Source organism: Gigantopelta aegis, unplaced genomic scaffold, assembly GCF_016097555.1.
Source record: "Gigantopelta aegis isolate Gae_Host unplaced genomic scaffold, Gae_host_genome ctg2483_pilon_pilon, whole genome shotgun sequence".
Lineage (NCBI taxonomy): Eukaryota > Metazoa > Mollusca > Gastropoda > Neomphalida > Peltospiridae > Gigantopelta > Gigantopelta aegis.
Window position 1 is genome coordinate 28,876 of NW_024532935.1, and position 13,062 is coordinate 41,937.

Below are 13,062 nucleotides of genomic sequence, written 5' to 3' on the forward strand. Positions count from 1 at the left end.
GATCTTGCCACAACTGTATATAAAGATAAATGTAATTGCAATGAGTTAAAAATTACTTTACTTACAAAGCAGTAACATAGGTTTAGAACACCTTTGTCAATATAAGGCAGCTGTCACTACCTCCAAATAGGCTGCTTGGACTAATGGATCAATTTTCTCATCTTCAATATAAGAACAGCTTGTTTGAAAGACACATGGCGTTTGATAAGGCAATACAATTCTCATTATTGTCTCCCTAATAAAATAAATCAATCACATTAAAAGATATTTAGTATTTTAATACAACTACCTGCATAACTGACTGAAAAGTTAAGTGAGCAATTAAAAAATTACATCCATTTCACATTTACTCTAAATGTGTTTTATGGATATATAAATTAGAATATGATATTGTCAAGGTAACATTACTTACATCAATTGAACAGTAGGACCTATTTGGTCCTTTCATTACATCGGTTTTACAAATACAACATCCTCTCTTTCCCATTTCCATGACAAAAATAATCAAGTTGATACAATGTTGCTGCAATAAATGATTGAATAATTGTAATTAACTGTTTATATAATTACAGAATCATCACAAAACTAAATTAATTTTACCTTTTCATAATGTCTTGACAAATGACATCTAGTAATTGCAAAATTAATGTACCAGAGTTAGAAAATTATATTGTTTTATTTTTAAGAAAGTGATAAAATGTCTGTCATTATACAAACCTTTGACTTCTTTCCCTCCGATGGCAGAGTGCAGTAAGCAAATCAACAAAAGAATATCCTAAGTATAAAAACAAAAGATTAATTCTTGAAAGGCTGTTTCATGCCTTTATGTGTTATTGTCTCATACCATGCTATTAGCTTTTATATGTACATATAAGTAATCTCTTTTCACTTATTTTATTTTATAAATTAATTCATTCCTATGGTATATAGAAATCAACCAAAGTTAACTTAAACTTTATTGTAGTTTCATGTCCTATATCACAAATTACATAATACAGAGTATACGTGTATTCTTTGCAAACACAAAGAATACAAATATTCAAATAGGAAACTTCAATCAAATACCACAACTATATTACTTGTCTTCTTTCAAGTTTTTAAGAGATGGCTCTTATGTATCATAACAATACCTATAGTTTTAATATGACCGTAACATTTTTGTCTAGTAGTTAAGGAAACCATGAATGTTATGCTAAATTAGCAGAATCTAACTATCACTTAAAAAGTATTAAATTTATTAAACTACCCAATTAAAAATGCATTGTCATAGGGGAACAAGCAGACCCAATGCACACAGACACATGCATAAACGTGAACAGTATCCATCCAGGCTGGCTATTATAAGTCTTGCCTATATGTTATATGTGACAAGTATAAAAACAACTATGTAGTTGAATTTTTTGTATATAGCAGATTACACATTACTTCCATTCATTGCTATGTATTAAAAGAAATACATTTTTATCAGAGGAGTCCCTATTGTGAGCAGTCTTGACTTCATCTTTTCAAACATCAACTGTCCAATGGAACTAAATGAATTAAAAGTAAATTCGTTCTTGATAGGCATTGATATTGTGTTAGTTAAGTAATGGTATTAGGCTTTGTAGTAACTATTTAGTATTTACATGATTATTTTATTAAAACTATATAGTCATAAGCAAACCTTTCATTTCTAATCATTCAATGAGCACTTTCTCAACTCCTTTTCAAAATAAAACTACAAATGTAAGGAATTATATAATTGTAATATATATAAAGATGCTGAGTATAACAAACAGTACCTCCTCATAATAGATATTCAAAAATTTTTGACCTAAATATTTTCGAGTACTAGGACTTCCTGATTGCACAATTGACAGCAACACTTCAGAGATCTCATTGCATAAATGAACACTTTATTAATTAATATACAATTATAACTCTAGAAAGTATTAAACTCACTTTTTGACTTGTTAAGTAATTCAATCATCAAATCCAATACCTGCATTATTAGGTAATATTAAAACTATACATGGTCATAAACTAACCATGCAAGATTTTAGCATTTTTACTATATAGTTTGAATCTGTTCTTTTTGTCAACTCACTCAATTCTGTCGAATACCTCTCTGATTGTTTTTTGTCAAATAACTTTTTATCACATTGCTACAAAAATCAAAATAAATATAATTAGTGCAAAGACCAATAAGTCAAGCCCTAATAAATACAAAATAACTAGATATAATTACTTGTATTTCCTCTTGTAAAAATGACTTAATGCCTAACATTATGTACCAGCATGTATGGTTTCTGGTTTTTACCTATATATAGATAATTGTCTGTAAGTCATATACACTGAAAATGTTCTTGTTAAACTCACTTTATCAATTTTAAAACAACATACTGAGTATTGTTAGTTTTCATCAACCAAAAATAACTGTGATTAGAAAAAATAAAATTTATTAAGTTGGATTGGGATAATTATTTAAAAAATTAAGTGAAAATTATAAATCCTAAAACATTGCTAGTTTAATTTTTAATTATTATACTTTATCAGCGTTATTGTCAAGCAATGTTATACTTACATGATGCCATGTGCAACCATTACTGCTCTTTTGGCTATCAGGCTCAGCTGAAATTAAGATATACATTTAAATGTAAATTATAGGACTATACTAATCACATCACATTTATTGTAAAAAAACCAAACTTTTATTGATAGAAACATCTTGTCAATATGTCCTCATACATATCTTATCTTGCTTCCTGCCACAATAGGCTTAAAAAGTGAAGACATATTATAAAACAGATTATGAGTGTGGATTTTGTACACATGATGTTAAGAAGTATAGAGTGCAGGTAATAGACAACTGTACTTTAATGTGAATTAATACTATACACTGACCTGAACCATAAACAGTGGAATCTAAGTGTATAAGTTTCACATTAAAGTATGTTATTCTGTCTAGACATTTCCTATATATAAATATTAGATTATCACTAGTACTTGCCTGATACTATAACATTTAGCACTGTAAATGCCTACAATATGTAGGTTAGACTTCCAAAACACAAAAATTGTACTTTAATGAAAAGTAATGTATTTAGTTTCCAAGTTTCAGAGTTTGAAATCTACAGTTTAATGTTAATATCTTGTTTAAATAACGGAGCTCTGTTATAATGTATAGATCCTGCATTATAAAAGCTTAATGTTTTTATTAAAATGAATAGACTATGAATCTCATAATATATATATATTATATATATATATATATATATATAGTATAATATATATTACTTGCTAACATTGGCATACATATTATAACAAATGGAGGTTTAGCTGCATAAATATTAAAATTACTTATAACAATGAAACCATTCATAACTTAATTAACTTCCAGCAAAATTACCTCATCTTTAGTTTTGATCATAATAGACAAGATAAAAGTGATACTCTTTCTTTGATTCATCAAATGGTAGTAACTAAAAAATTATACCACTTACATTATACTGTAAATGATGGTATGTACCTCTACAGTAGTGACTTCTTTGTTTACTTTCAAATACTTTTCAGATACAATATGTTTGATATACACCTTTACTCTTAGGGTAAAATTGGACTATCTATAGGGCAAACAAAATGCTATCCACAAAGTGAATCCAATATATGTCTTTTTACAATATTCTATATAATAATAATCTAAATGGAAAACAAACTAAAAAAAGATAACGTACTTAATGTTATTTACTATATTGTGAAACATTAAATTATGTATAATATTATACTATATTCAGATGCAGATTCAGCTCCTCTATTGCCACCAAACAGTTACAAGAGACAGATTGCTTGCGTTCCCAATTGCAATTCCATTTGTCTTTTTTTAAATCCAACTGGCATAAAAATGCATGTAACCGACACTAAATAATGCCTGTGAACCGACACTAAAAAAATTTGTTTTGTGCATTGTCATCTTCAACATAACAATATTATGTTAGAATTAACTTCACTAAAATGTGATAAACTTCATCAGATCCTACAACTAGCCCATTTATCTCTACATTCTGTATCCAGACTATACTTCCATCCTGTTCAAATAGAATTTGAGTCAATTAGTATTAGAATAATGCTGACCATGATGTCTAAGGTTTTCAACATACTAATATCAGACTCCAATTTTAATGATACTCAGGAACTTATAGTTGCCATTTTCTAACTGGAAATCTATAACCAAAAAATAAGTGTGATAATGAAAAAATTTGAAAGAATGTGCATGCAATATATCTAAATTTTATTGATATTATAGTTATACTCTTATTCATTACTATTTACACAGAAATACCTGTTGACTGATTTATCAAAAAACACCAAAACATAGAAGCCTTTTTTAATGATAGATTCCAGCTTAACATTATCATTCCTACACACCTATATTTAAAGACAAATATAGTTACCAATAACTTCAATTAATCTGCCTACATTTTCTCCACACTTTTTATTTGAGAAACAATCTAAATAGAGTAGAATAGTCTTCACCTGACTTCTGTCAGTATAATAATTAGTATAATATTCAATGTAAAATAATAGACATTATTTTTTTATCAGCTTACAGTTAATTCCAAGGTATTTTCATTACCAGTGACAAGTATATTTTGATGCAACATGACGAAGCTATAAAAATAATCAATTGCATGCCTTTGTAAAAATTTTACCATACTTTAATCTTTGCCCATACATTATCTCATATCGATCACTCTAAATATAATAATATAACAACAAACATAATTTTTTGTTATTTTTGAGTAGAATGATATGTATCTTCTAAAGTTACTATGAAGCAAGTATTACAATTAACAGGACTATAATTACATTGATAATTATATTGTTAATTTTAAAAATAGAGCAATTGAAAATAGGTTTTACTTCTTACCTCCAATTTAACAGAGGAGAAATGTCACTGAAAAAGAATAAAAGTAATAATTAATTTTTGATTGAAATTAATCAAAATTGATTATTATATATTTTCAAACTTCTCAAAACAACATAATAATCTAAACTAAGATGGCCTGGCATGCCAGGTTGAAAAACCAAATTGTACTAATCATGTTTATGTCTTGTGTAAACCTAGCCACTTCTGTTTCTCTTGAAGAAGGGCTAATTAATAATTCTTTTTCTTAATGTTAATGGGATGTTAGGGGCTATATATAAGTGTCTGCTTTATTGATAGCACGTATGTAACCTTATTATCAAAGCAGTTTATGAGCTTTTTTAAAATTTTGCATATAAACTAGCAAAAAAGTTCAATTTTTGAAGCATGTAAAATTGCAGTATGCTTTATATATTTTAAAATAATAACTCTTTTAAAAGTCCATATATTAATACTTTGTCAATAGCCATTACAAGTAATATGTTTGTGCATAAAAAACATTGCCCTAATGCAGCGTTTTGATGAACAAACATTGAAAATTTATTATAAAAAGCTAAGCAGTAACCTAAATTATATTAATGAATGTAATAGATAATAAAACAATAATATTATAATAATTGTTGCTGACACAAATAGAACTTACTCAAAATTTGAAGAGTTTTCAGGTAAATTTGAAATGAAGAAACTAGATTAAGAAACATATAACGTGTCTATATTTTACCATTGTGTGCAGTTTGTGAGGTTCATCATCTATCAGTATTTACATTTCTGATATATTTCTGATATTAAGTCACTTACAATAGCTAGGATCTATTATAGCTTAGGTTGTTTGAAGGTATGGTAACTTGCCACTTTGAAAAACCTGTAACATAAAAAGTATTGCAAAGAATGATAATCACATGACATATTCCATGGCATGCAGGGCCCAAGTCCAAAACTTTACACACATGCTTTATAACTGGCTTGTTAATAATATATTTTTTATCTTTAATATTTACATTTTGTAGTTTGTTCATTTGTACATTTAGAATTGTAAAGGAGCTGTTTACTATTAAAACAATGCACAAGTCAACTAATATTAAAAACTGTTGGTCTTGTTTTATGAGCCATACATTTACTATACATGTAAACTCAGGCAAACCAAAATATTTCAGGTATGAATAGCCTTAAAAATTGTATTCTGCTGCATAGTATATTTGTATTCGTCAGATGCATTCAATGTTGCTATGGGCCATATATTTGTTAAATATGTGCGTTACAACAAGTAGCTAATTTTTGGTTTTACAGTGTAATGGCTTGTAAGCCTTGGTGCTGTTCTTTGAATTCAAACTATTTTGCTGCTTCTCATCATTGTTTTTATGGCCATCTTTTGTTTTTAAATTAATCAGGCAGACTTTGTTATTACTTATTATGATGTTCAAAACTTATTTTAGGATCATTTTCTCAAATATGTTTGTTTAATAATGACAACTAAAATTGAAGAAAATGATCCTGAGATTGTTATGATTGTACAGCTGTTGTTGCTGTAACGGGCACTGGTTTTTTTTGGGCAATAGGTGTTGTGAAGACTGGTGAGTGAAGGAAAACTATAGTCCTGCTCTAAAGACTGCTTTGTTACCCGATTACCGAGGATAGACATTCCATTCCTATTTCATATTTCTTCTGGTCATCGGCTTAATTCATATACTGAAAATTCCAATTACAACGCTATTTGGTATAAGGAAGCCGAGGGGGGCGGATATTACAAATACAACCAAAATAAGGAACCTAACCCAACTGGAAACATGTACATCTCGCTGATGCTCATTAAATGCAATGCTCGTTTGGGGGGGTCTGCACTTACTTTATGCAGTCTTAATTTTCATCCAAAGACACATAGACTACAACAATATAATGCGCCATTATTAGTGGGCCCTACAGTGTTAAAGTTATTAAGGGTTCAGCAGGCTTTCCAATTGGCTATGGCAGAACTGGCTAAACTAGTAGTAAACATGGTCATATAGGGCCAATACGATACTAAATTTCATAAAAGTCCTGGCTAGGACAAAAAATGGTTATGTGGCATCCATTTACATGTATACATCAGTGTTCAGTCACCATTTTTCATTCATAAAAAAGACTACATACATAGTTACGTCATTAAAATATTCTATGTATATGTGTTTGTTGTATTCATATAATATTATATATATCATGTATATTATATTACTCATAATGAACAAAATATGAAATACAGAGTGTGTGGGTATGTGTGTGCGTGTATGCGAGCTAACCTGTTTGGGTACAAAAATATGTAATTCATCTAAATTTAGAGTTAAAGAAACTAACAGCATCGCCTTCACGTATTGTCTCCATGATAAATTTATACAAAGACTTAAGTTTTGCTCGTCGATTTATATGCTTATATACTAGTACGCGAGTGTTTTCGCAGCTCCACGCCATCTAAACGTTATTTCATAGATTGTAACCCTTATTTATTGACTCTAAAAGTTAATAACAGTTTAATATATCCCAGGCTGTATTCTACTGTCTTTTTATCTCTCATGATGTTGTAAAGGGTAGCTAGAAGTTGGACCTATTTTTATACATATATATCTATTTTGTTTATGCTACAGATATATATATACATGTAAACTTGTTAATCTGAACATATTTTTGTGTAATCTATTGCCAACTATTAAGGACAAATCTGGCAAGTAAGAACTAGCATGTGCAAAAACACCTGTATATTGTCCGAATATTTCATTTTCTAAGAAACAACAGCATCATCTTTACAAATTATAAATAATCCTGTTAAGGTACAGGGCAATTTCGGTATAACCATGTATAAGGAAAATCACTTTCAATTATGATTAACTTCCATTTACTATATGTGTGATAGAAGCAAACACTCACTGACGAGCATGAGCATGTTCATAGACTTTTAAGTGAATTGTATAGTTGAGACAACATGGGTGATATAGCTATTTCAATGAATTCCTAGTTAAATTGGTTAAACAAGCTGAAGCATGCAAAATAATTTAAATTCATAAGCAACATATGCAACTTAAAGCTTGCTTAAATTTAAATTTGAAGTTGTAAAAAAAAAAAAAAAAAAGGTCTTAAAGTTTAGCACTTCAATAAAAGGTAATAAACAAATTTAAGATTTTTACTTAGTGCATGATAAGTCTAGCACACTACTGACACCTTAAATTTCTGATTCTAATTACAGTTTCCTCTGTGTCCCATGTGATCTCACAGATAAAAATACATTGCAAGCTTTTGTAATTCAGATGCACACCATTCTTTGAACACAAATGACCTGTCTGTATGGCACATTTCTACAAATAAACAACAGAAACAAGTCTTTAAATACAACAGATTATTCTGTTACTGAATATGCCATCATTATTATCACAAATAAAATAGGTATGTAGCAATAGTTCTTGACATTTAGATGCATCTAACTATTGATAAGAGTCCTATCTTCAGTGGCCAAAAACAGTTTTATTCATCTTTTTACTGGGCCTTTTCTAAATCACTTGCATGATTACTATGAACATTTGATTCAAAAGACTTAATTGCAAAAATATATGTTAATTATTGAATTTTCATCATCAACAAATAACAAAACCAAAAGAATGTTTGAATCTTAGATTTTAGTACACATGCTAGACATTAACTTAGTTATGTATACATTACTCTGTAATATGTGAAATGAAATAAGTGTTGTTCAATGGAAGGAAACCTAATAAATTCAACTACTTTATGATTATATGATAATGTACAAACAAGCGCTCGGTTTGGCTAGCTAGGCTATGTCTATCACCTAAATCATTATTTATCAATGCAATAGATACAATGCACGTTTATTTACTAAAATGACGACAAAGTTTTTTTCAGTTACCAGCCTATCTGACTTTATCTTACATTTGTAGGGATGATTGATGATTTTTAATGAATAATCAAAACATTGTGAATGGACTTCATGGAGATACATTTAAATTAAGTGATAATTAATTAATAACTTTATGAATAATATTATTCTAAACTCTCTTATATAACAATCACCTATAAATTTGATTAACACCTCTGTCACGGATTTTCCACACACAAAATGCAAGTTATAATATATTATATATACAACTTATGAAATCTTTTTGTTCATTCTATATTTATTGTGTTCTTTGTTCTTGGTTAATTCATTTCAAAACATAAATTTAGCACTTATGAATTTTGCTGTTCTATTTCTTATTAACGGTTTTGCTAGTTATTTATTGCTCTAGCAACCGGGCAAAACACATATCAGCATAGTAGTAATTGCCCAGAACTTTGTAGAAGGGCAACAAAATGATACTAGTCATACATTCACACATTTATATTATAGCTCACAACTTGTCCAATTATTGACTTAAGACTTCCATGGCAACTTATAAAAGAGAGACGATGATCGAAGGCACATAGAACCGTACTATATACTAACTTAGAACACATAGGGCATAAGATTTTGATCACATCCAATAAATTTAAATCCATTCCAATTGCAGAACTTAATATTAAAAGGTAACAGTCAGGTATATCATTTTTTGATAGTGAAAAAATGAATATTACATGTTATAAATGTGTTAGTACATGATTGGAAGTTCAAAGTACTTCAATACTTCATGAATTATAATATCCTTATGCAATATGACAGTTACCTGTATAATGTAGTGTGTACATTATTGATGATGTACACATGCATGATATACTTTATAATTATCAACTTTCAATAAAACATACACAGGCCAAAATTACCAGCCACCGGATAAATAAATTAATTCAATGTTTATAAAATATCAGATCACTTTTATAAAGTGCCAGTGTATGTCTCAGTAATTTGCAAAGGAAAATACTTAACATTGCATCGTTGATTTTCACAATCAAGAATTGATTTAGATAACATCCAGATCACGTTCATAATATGCAGGTATAAAACAACAAAGCAAAGAGCATTTGCTAGTATCAGTTACAAAGTATCAACAAAAAAATAGCTGTAGCCAAATCACAGAGTGGATATCATCTTTTTGAGTTGGAGAAAATGAATTAAATATAGTATATGAATAATGAATTAAACTTAATGTTATATCCAGGGCAACATTTCTGTGTTTTTTGATATATGTCAACTTACTGTCACATATAATTATATTAAATAGATGAAAGATCAGGAATTTTAAAAGTTCCATGTGTCTGTTGTCATTAAGGTTTTAACAGTCATTGGCAAAAAAGTTATAATACAACTTTGAAGAAAAACAAAGTTTTAAAGACAGTAGATGAACATGTCATCAGTTGTACATAGTTCCACTAGATCAAATAGGTTGAAACAGTGGTGATAGATTGTAAAAATTACTTGTATCGTATTATCTACAAGCATGGCAATATAATGTCACAGTTATTACTATGTAGATTAAAGTCCTCCTATTTTTTTGTTCAAAATGCTCCTCTTGCAAGTCACTGAACAATTAGCATAAAAATAACAGTAGTTGATATAAAAGATTTAGTAACCATGAAAAAAAATTTTTGTTTAATTGAAGTAAACCTAACTTTGGCTAATAAATTGACTATTCATTTTGACCCTGATTGTTTATGAAGTCCTTTTTAAAATATTATTTCAATACATCAAGAAACCTCAGATAGGCTGATCAAGACAATATCATTATTTTTATCATAATATGATGCATATACGTTTATTTGGCATAAAGCAAATCTTTTAAAGTACTATGTGCTGACTTCATTTAGCACATGGTAGGCGTGACTCATAAATTTTAATGAATATTGTTGTGTGACTGCATGAGGTGCAGTTATGTGTGATAATTGATCTAACACTCTATGAATAATATTATTCTTATAATCAAATCAACTTCGAAATAATACCATATCTGTTGTGATTCTATACAAAGGTATTATAGGATAGTTTTCATCTATGTATAGTAGTTTTGTGATAGTTTAACAGTATTAAGATTAAATTTAAGAGTATATACAAAACCCAACCATATTTATACATCATAACTGTTTACAATTTTAGCATATACAGTGAAAAAAAAGCAATAACAACACTGTATCAGCAACAATAACAGTAGTATGTTAGAGTTATTGAGGTGACAATCATGATAGTATGTAACAAAGGACATACGTAGTATATTACAATCGCGAATGTGCTTTAATTAAATTTATTTGTAAATAGTCTACTGTAGATTTTCTTACTTTATTGTTACTAATTACTTATATACATAATATATATATGTGTCTATGTATGTAATGTATGTATGTATGTAATGTATGTATACTATGTATGTATATATGTATGTATATATGATGTCTTATGTATGTATGTATGTATGTATGTATATATGTATGTATGTATATATTATGTATTATAGCTATGTTTGTATGTATTGTATGTATATATGTATGTATGATGATATGTATATAGTATGTATGTATGTATGATTTTGTATGATTTGTTGCACAATGGTATGTATGACTGTGTATATGTCTAGTATACATTCTTTGTATGTATGTATATGTTAAGTAGTGATAATAACATTGTACTTTCATGAATTTGTTATTTCAGCTCTTATTACATTTACTAACGCCATTGTTCTACCCACCAAAATCTTTATTGAAGTCACAAACTGAGCACAATCTTAATAATTCATTAATTTAATATTCATAATGTGCAAAGTCTGTTTTCCCAGATAAGAGGGGTGGAAAAACAGGACCAGTTGCGAAAGAGATTAATGTTTGTAAAAACATTTAGAACGCTTGGAAGTAAAAATAATTCATTGACATTATATATGTTGTAGCTTTCAAATGCCATAAATCTCTAATTCAAAAGAACAACGGAGTAATGTACATAAATAAAAAGGAAAAACCTTAAACAATAAGAGGAGCTAAAGATTAGGGAAGTATCTAAAATAACTAGCAGCCATATAATTCATTGGAAACTGTAACATCATGATGATTGCATACTTTTTAAAGTAGATGTAAATATGAAATCTCACTTAAATGAATTATAATTAATTTTATTTGATAATTAGAAAGCATATCTTCTATTAGCTATGTAGTTTTTTTTCATGTTTCCAATGTTTTTTACACTAACTAAAATAGGATTCCTTTACTAAGTTGACCTTTGTCAAGTGGCAAACATACATTTACAAACATCTCTATTTTTTTAATCTTGAATATTTTCAATCACCCTCCTATGGCCCGTCAATAATTATCTTCATTATTATACACATTTTTTTTAAAATCATAATTTTACATTCATATTATCACACATACCAGCAATTTATCATTAAAGTATGGCTTTTTTCTGCCAGCCAATGCGGCCAACAGAATATAGTAACATCTGTAAAACTATGTCCTTAATATTTGCATACATATTTACTTTTTTTGCCAGTTCGTCAGTTAGAATATTTTTCTACATGTTTACGTGATTCCGTGCAAGTTGTTATCATAGCAGATAGATGTGCTGTAACATTATACGGATCAGCCTTGCATTTCTTTCAATGTTAAAGGGCATGTAGCTGTTTGTTAGATCACTTAGTTAATTTTATAGAACTACTACATCAAAGATTAACATAAATATGATAAGTACTTGGAAATGAAAACAGTGTGATGTAAATGTTTAGTTTATATCAAATAATTTGGCTACATACATACAATCTGTATAACCAGTATATAAAAATCAAAAACCAAACATGGATCAGTATAATCAGTTGTTCATGATGATAGGTATTACTCTAATACATATATGTTATATACTTATGTTATATATATCTTACAAAGTTATATATGTTACTTATTTTTATATATTGCTATTAAACAAAGATTAAAAGACCATACTCCCAGGTTACTTTGCATTTGAATTTTACTCAAAATAGTCCGGTATGTATTTGTCTTTTTCATGTTGTTTAGATAAAATGACAAATAAATTGATACTGTTGTCTTTAGAATTACATTACATACATTTTGTCATGAATATATTTACTAACCGCTTGAATTTTATATAAGGGCACAGTAGTGCATGCAGACACCAACTTCAAATCAATTGTTGTTATCAAGATAGGAGCAGAAAATCTGTGAGTGACTTTATTATTATAGCCATAGAGATTCATTTATGTTTTGTCATGAAGAGT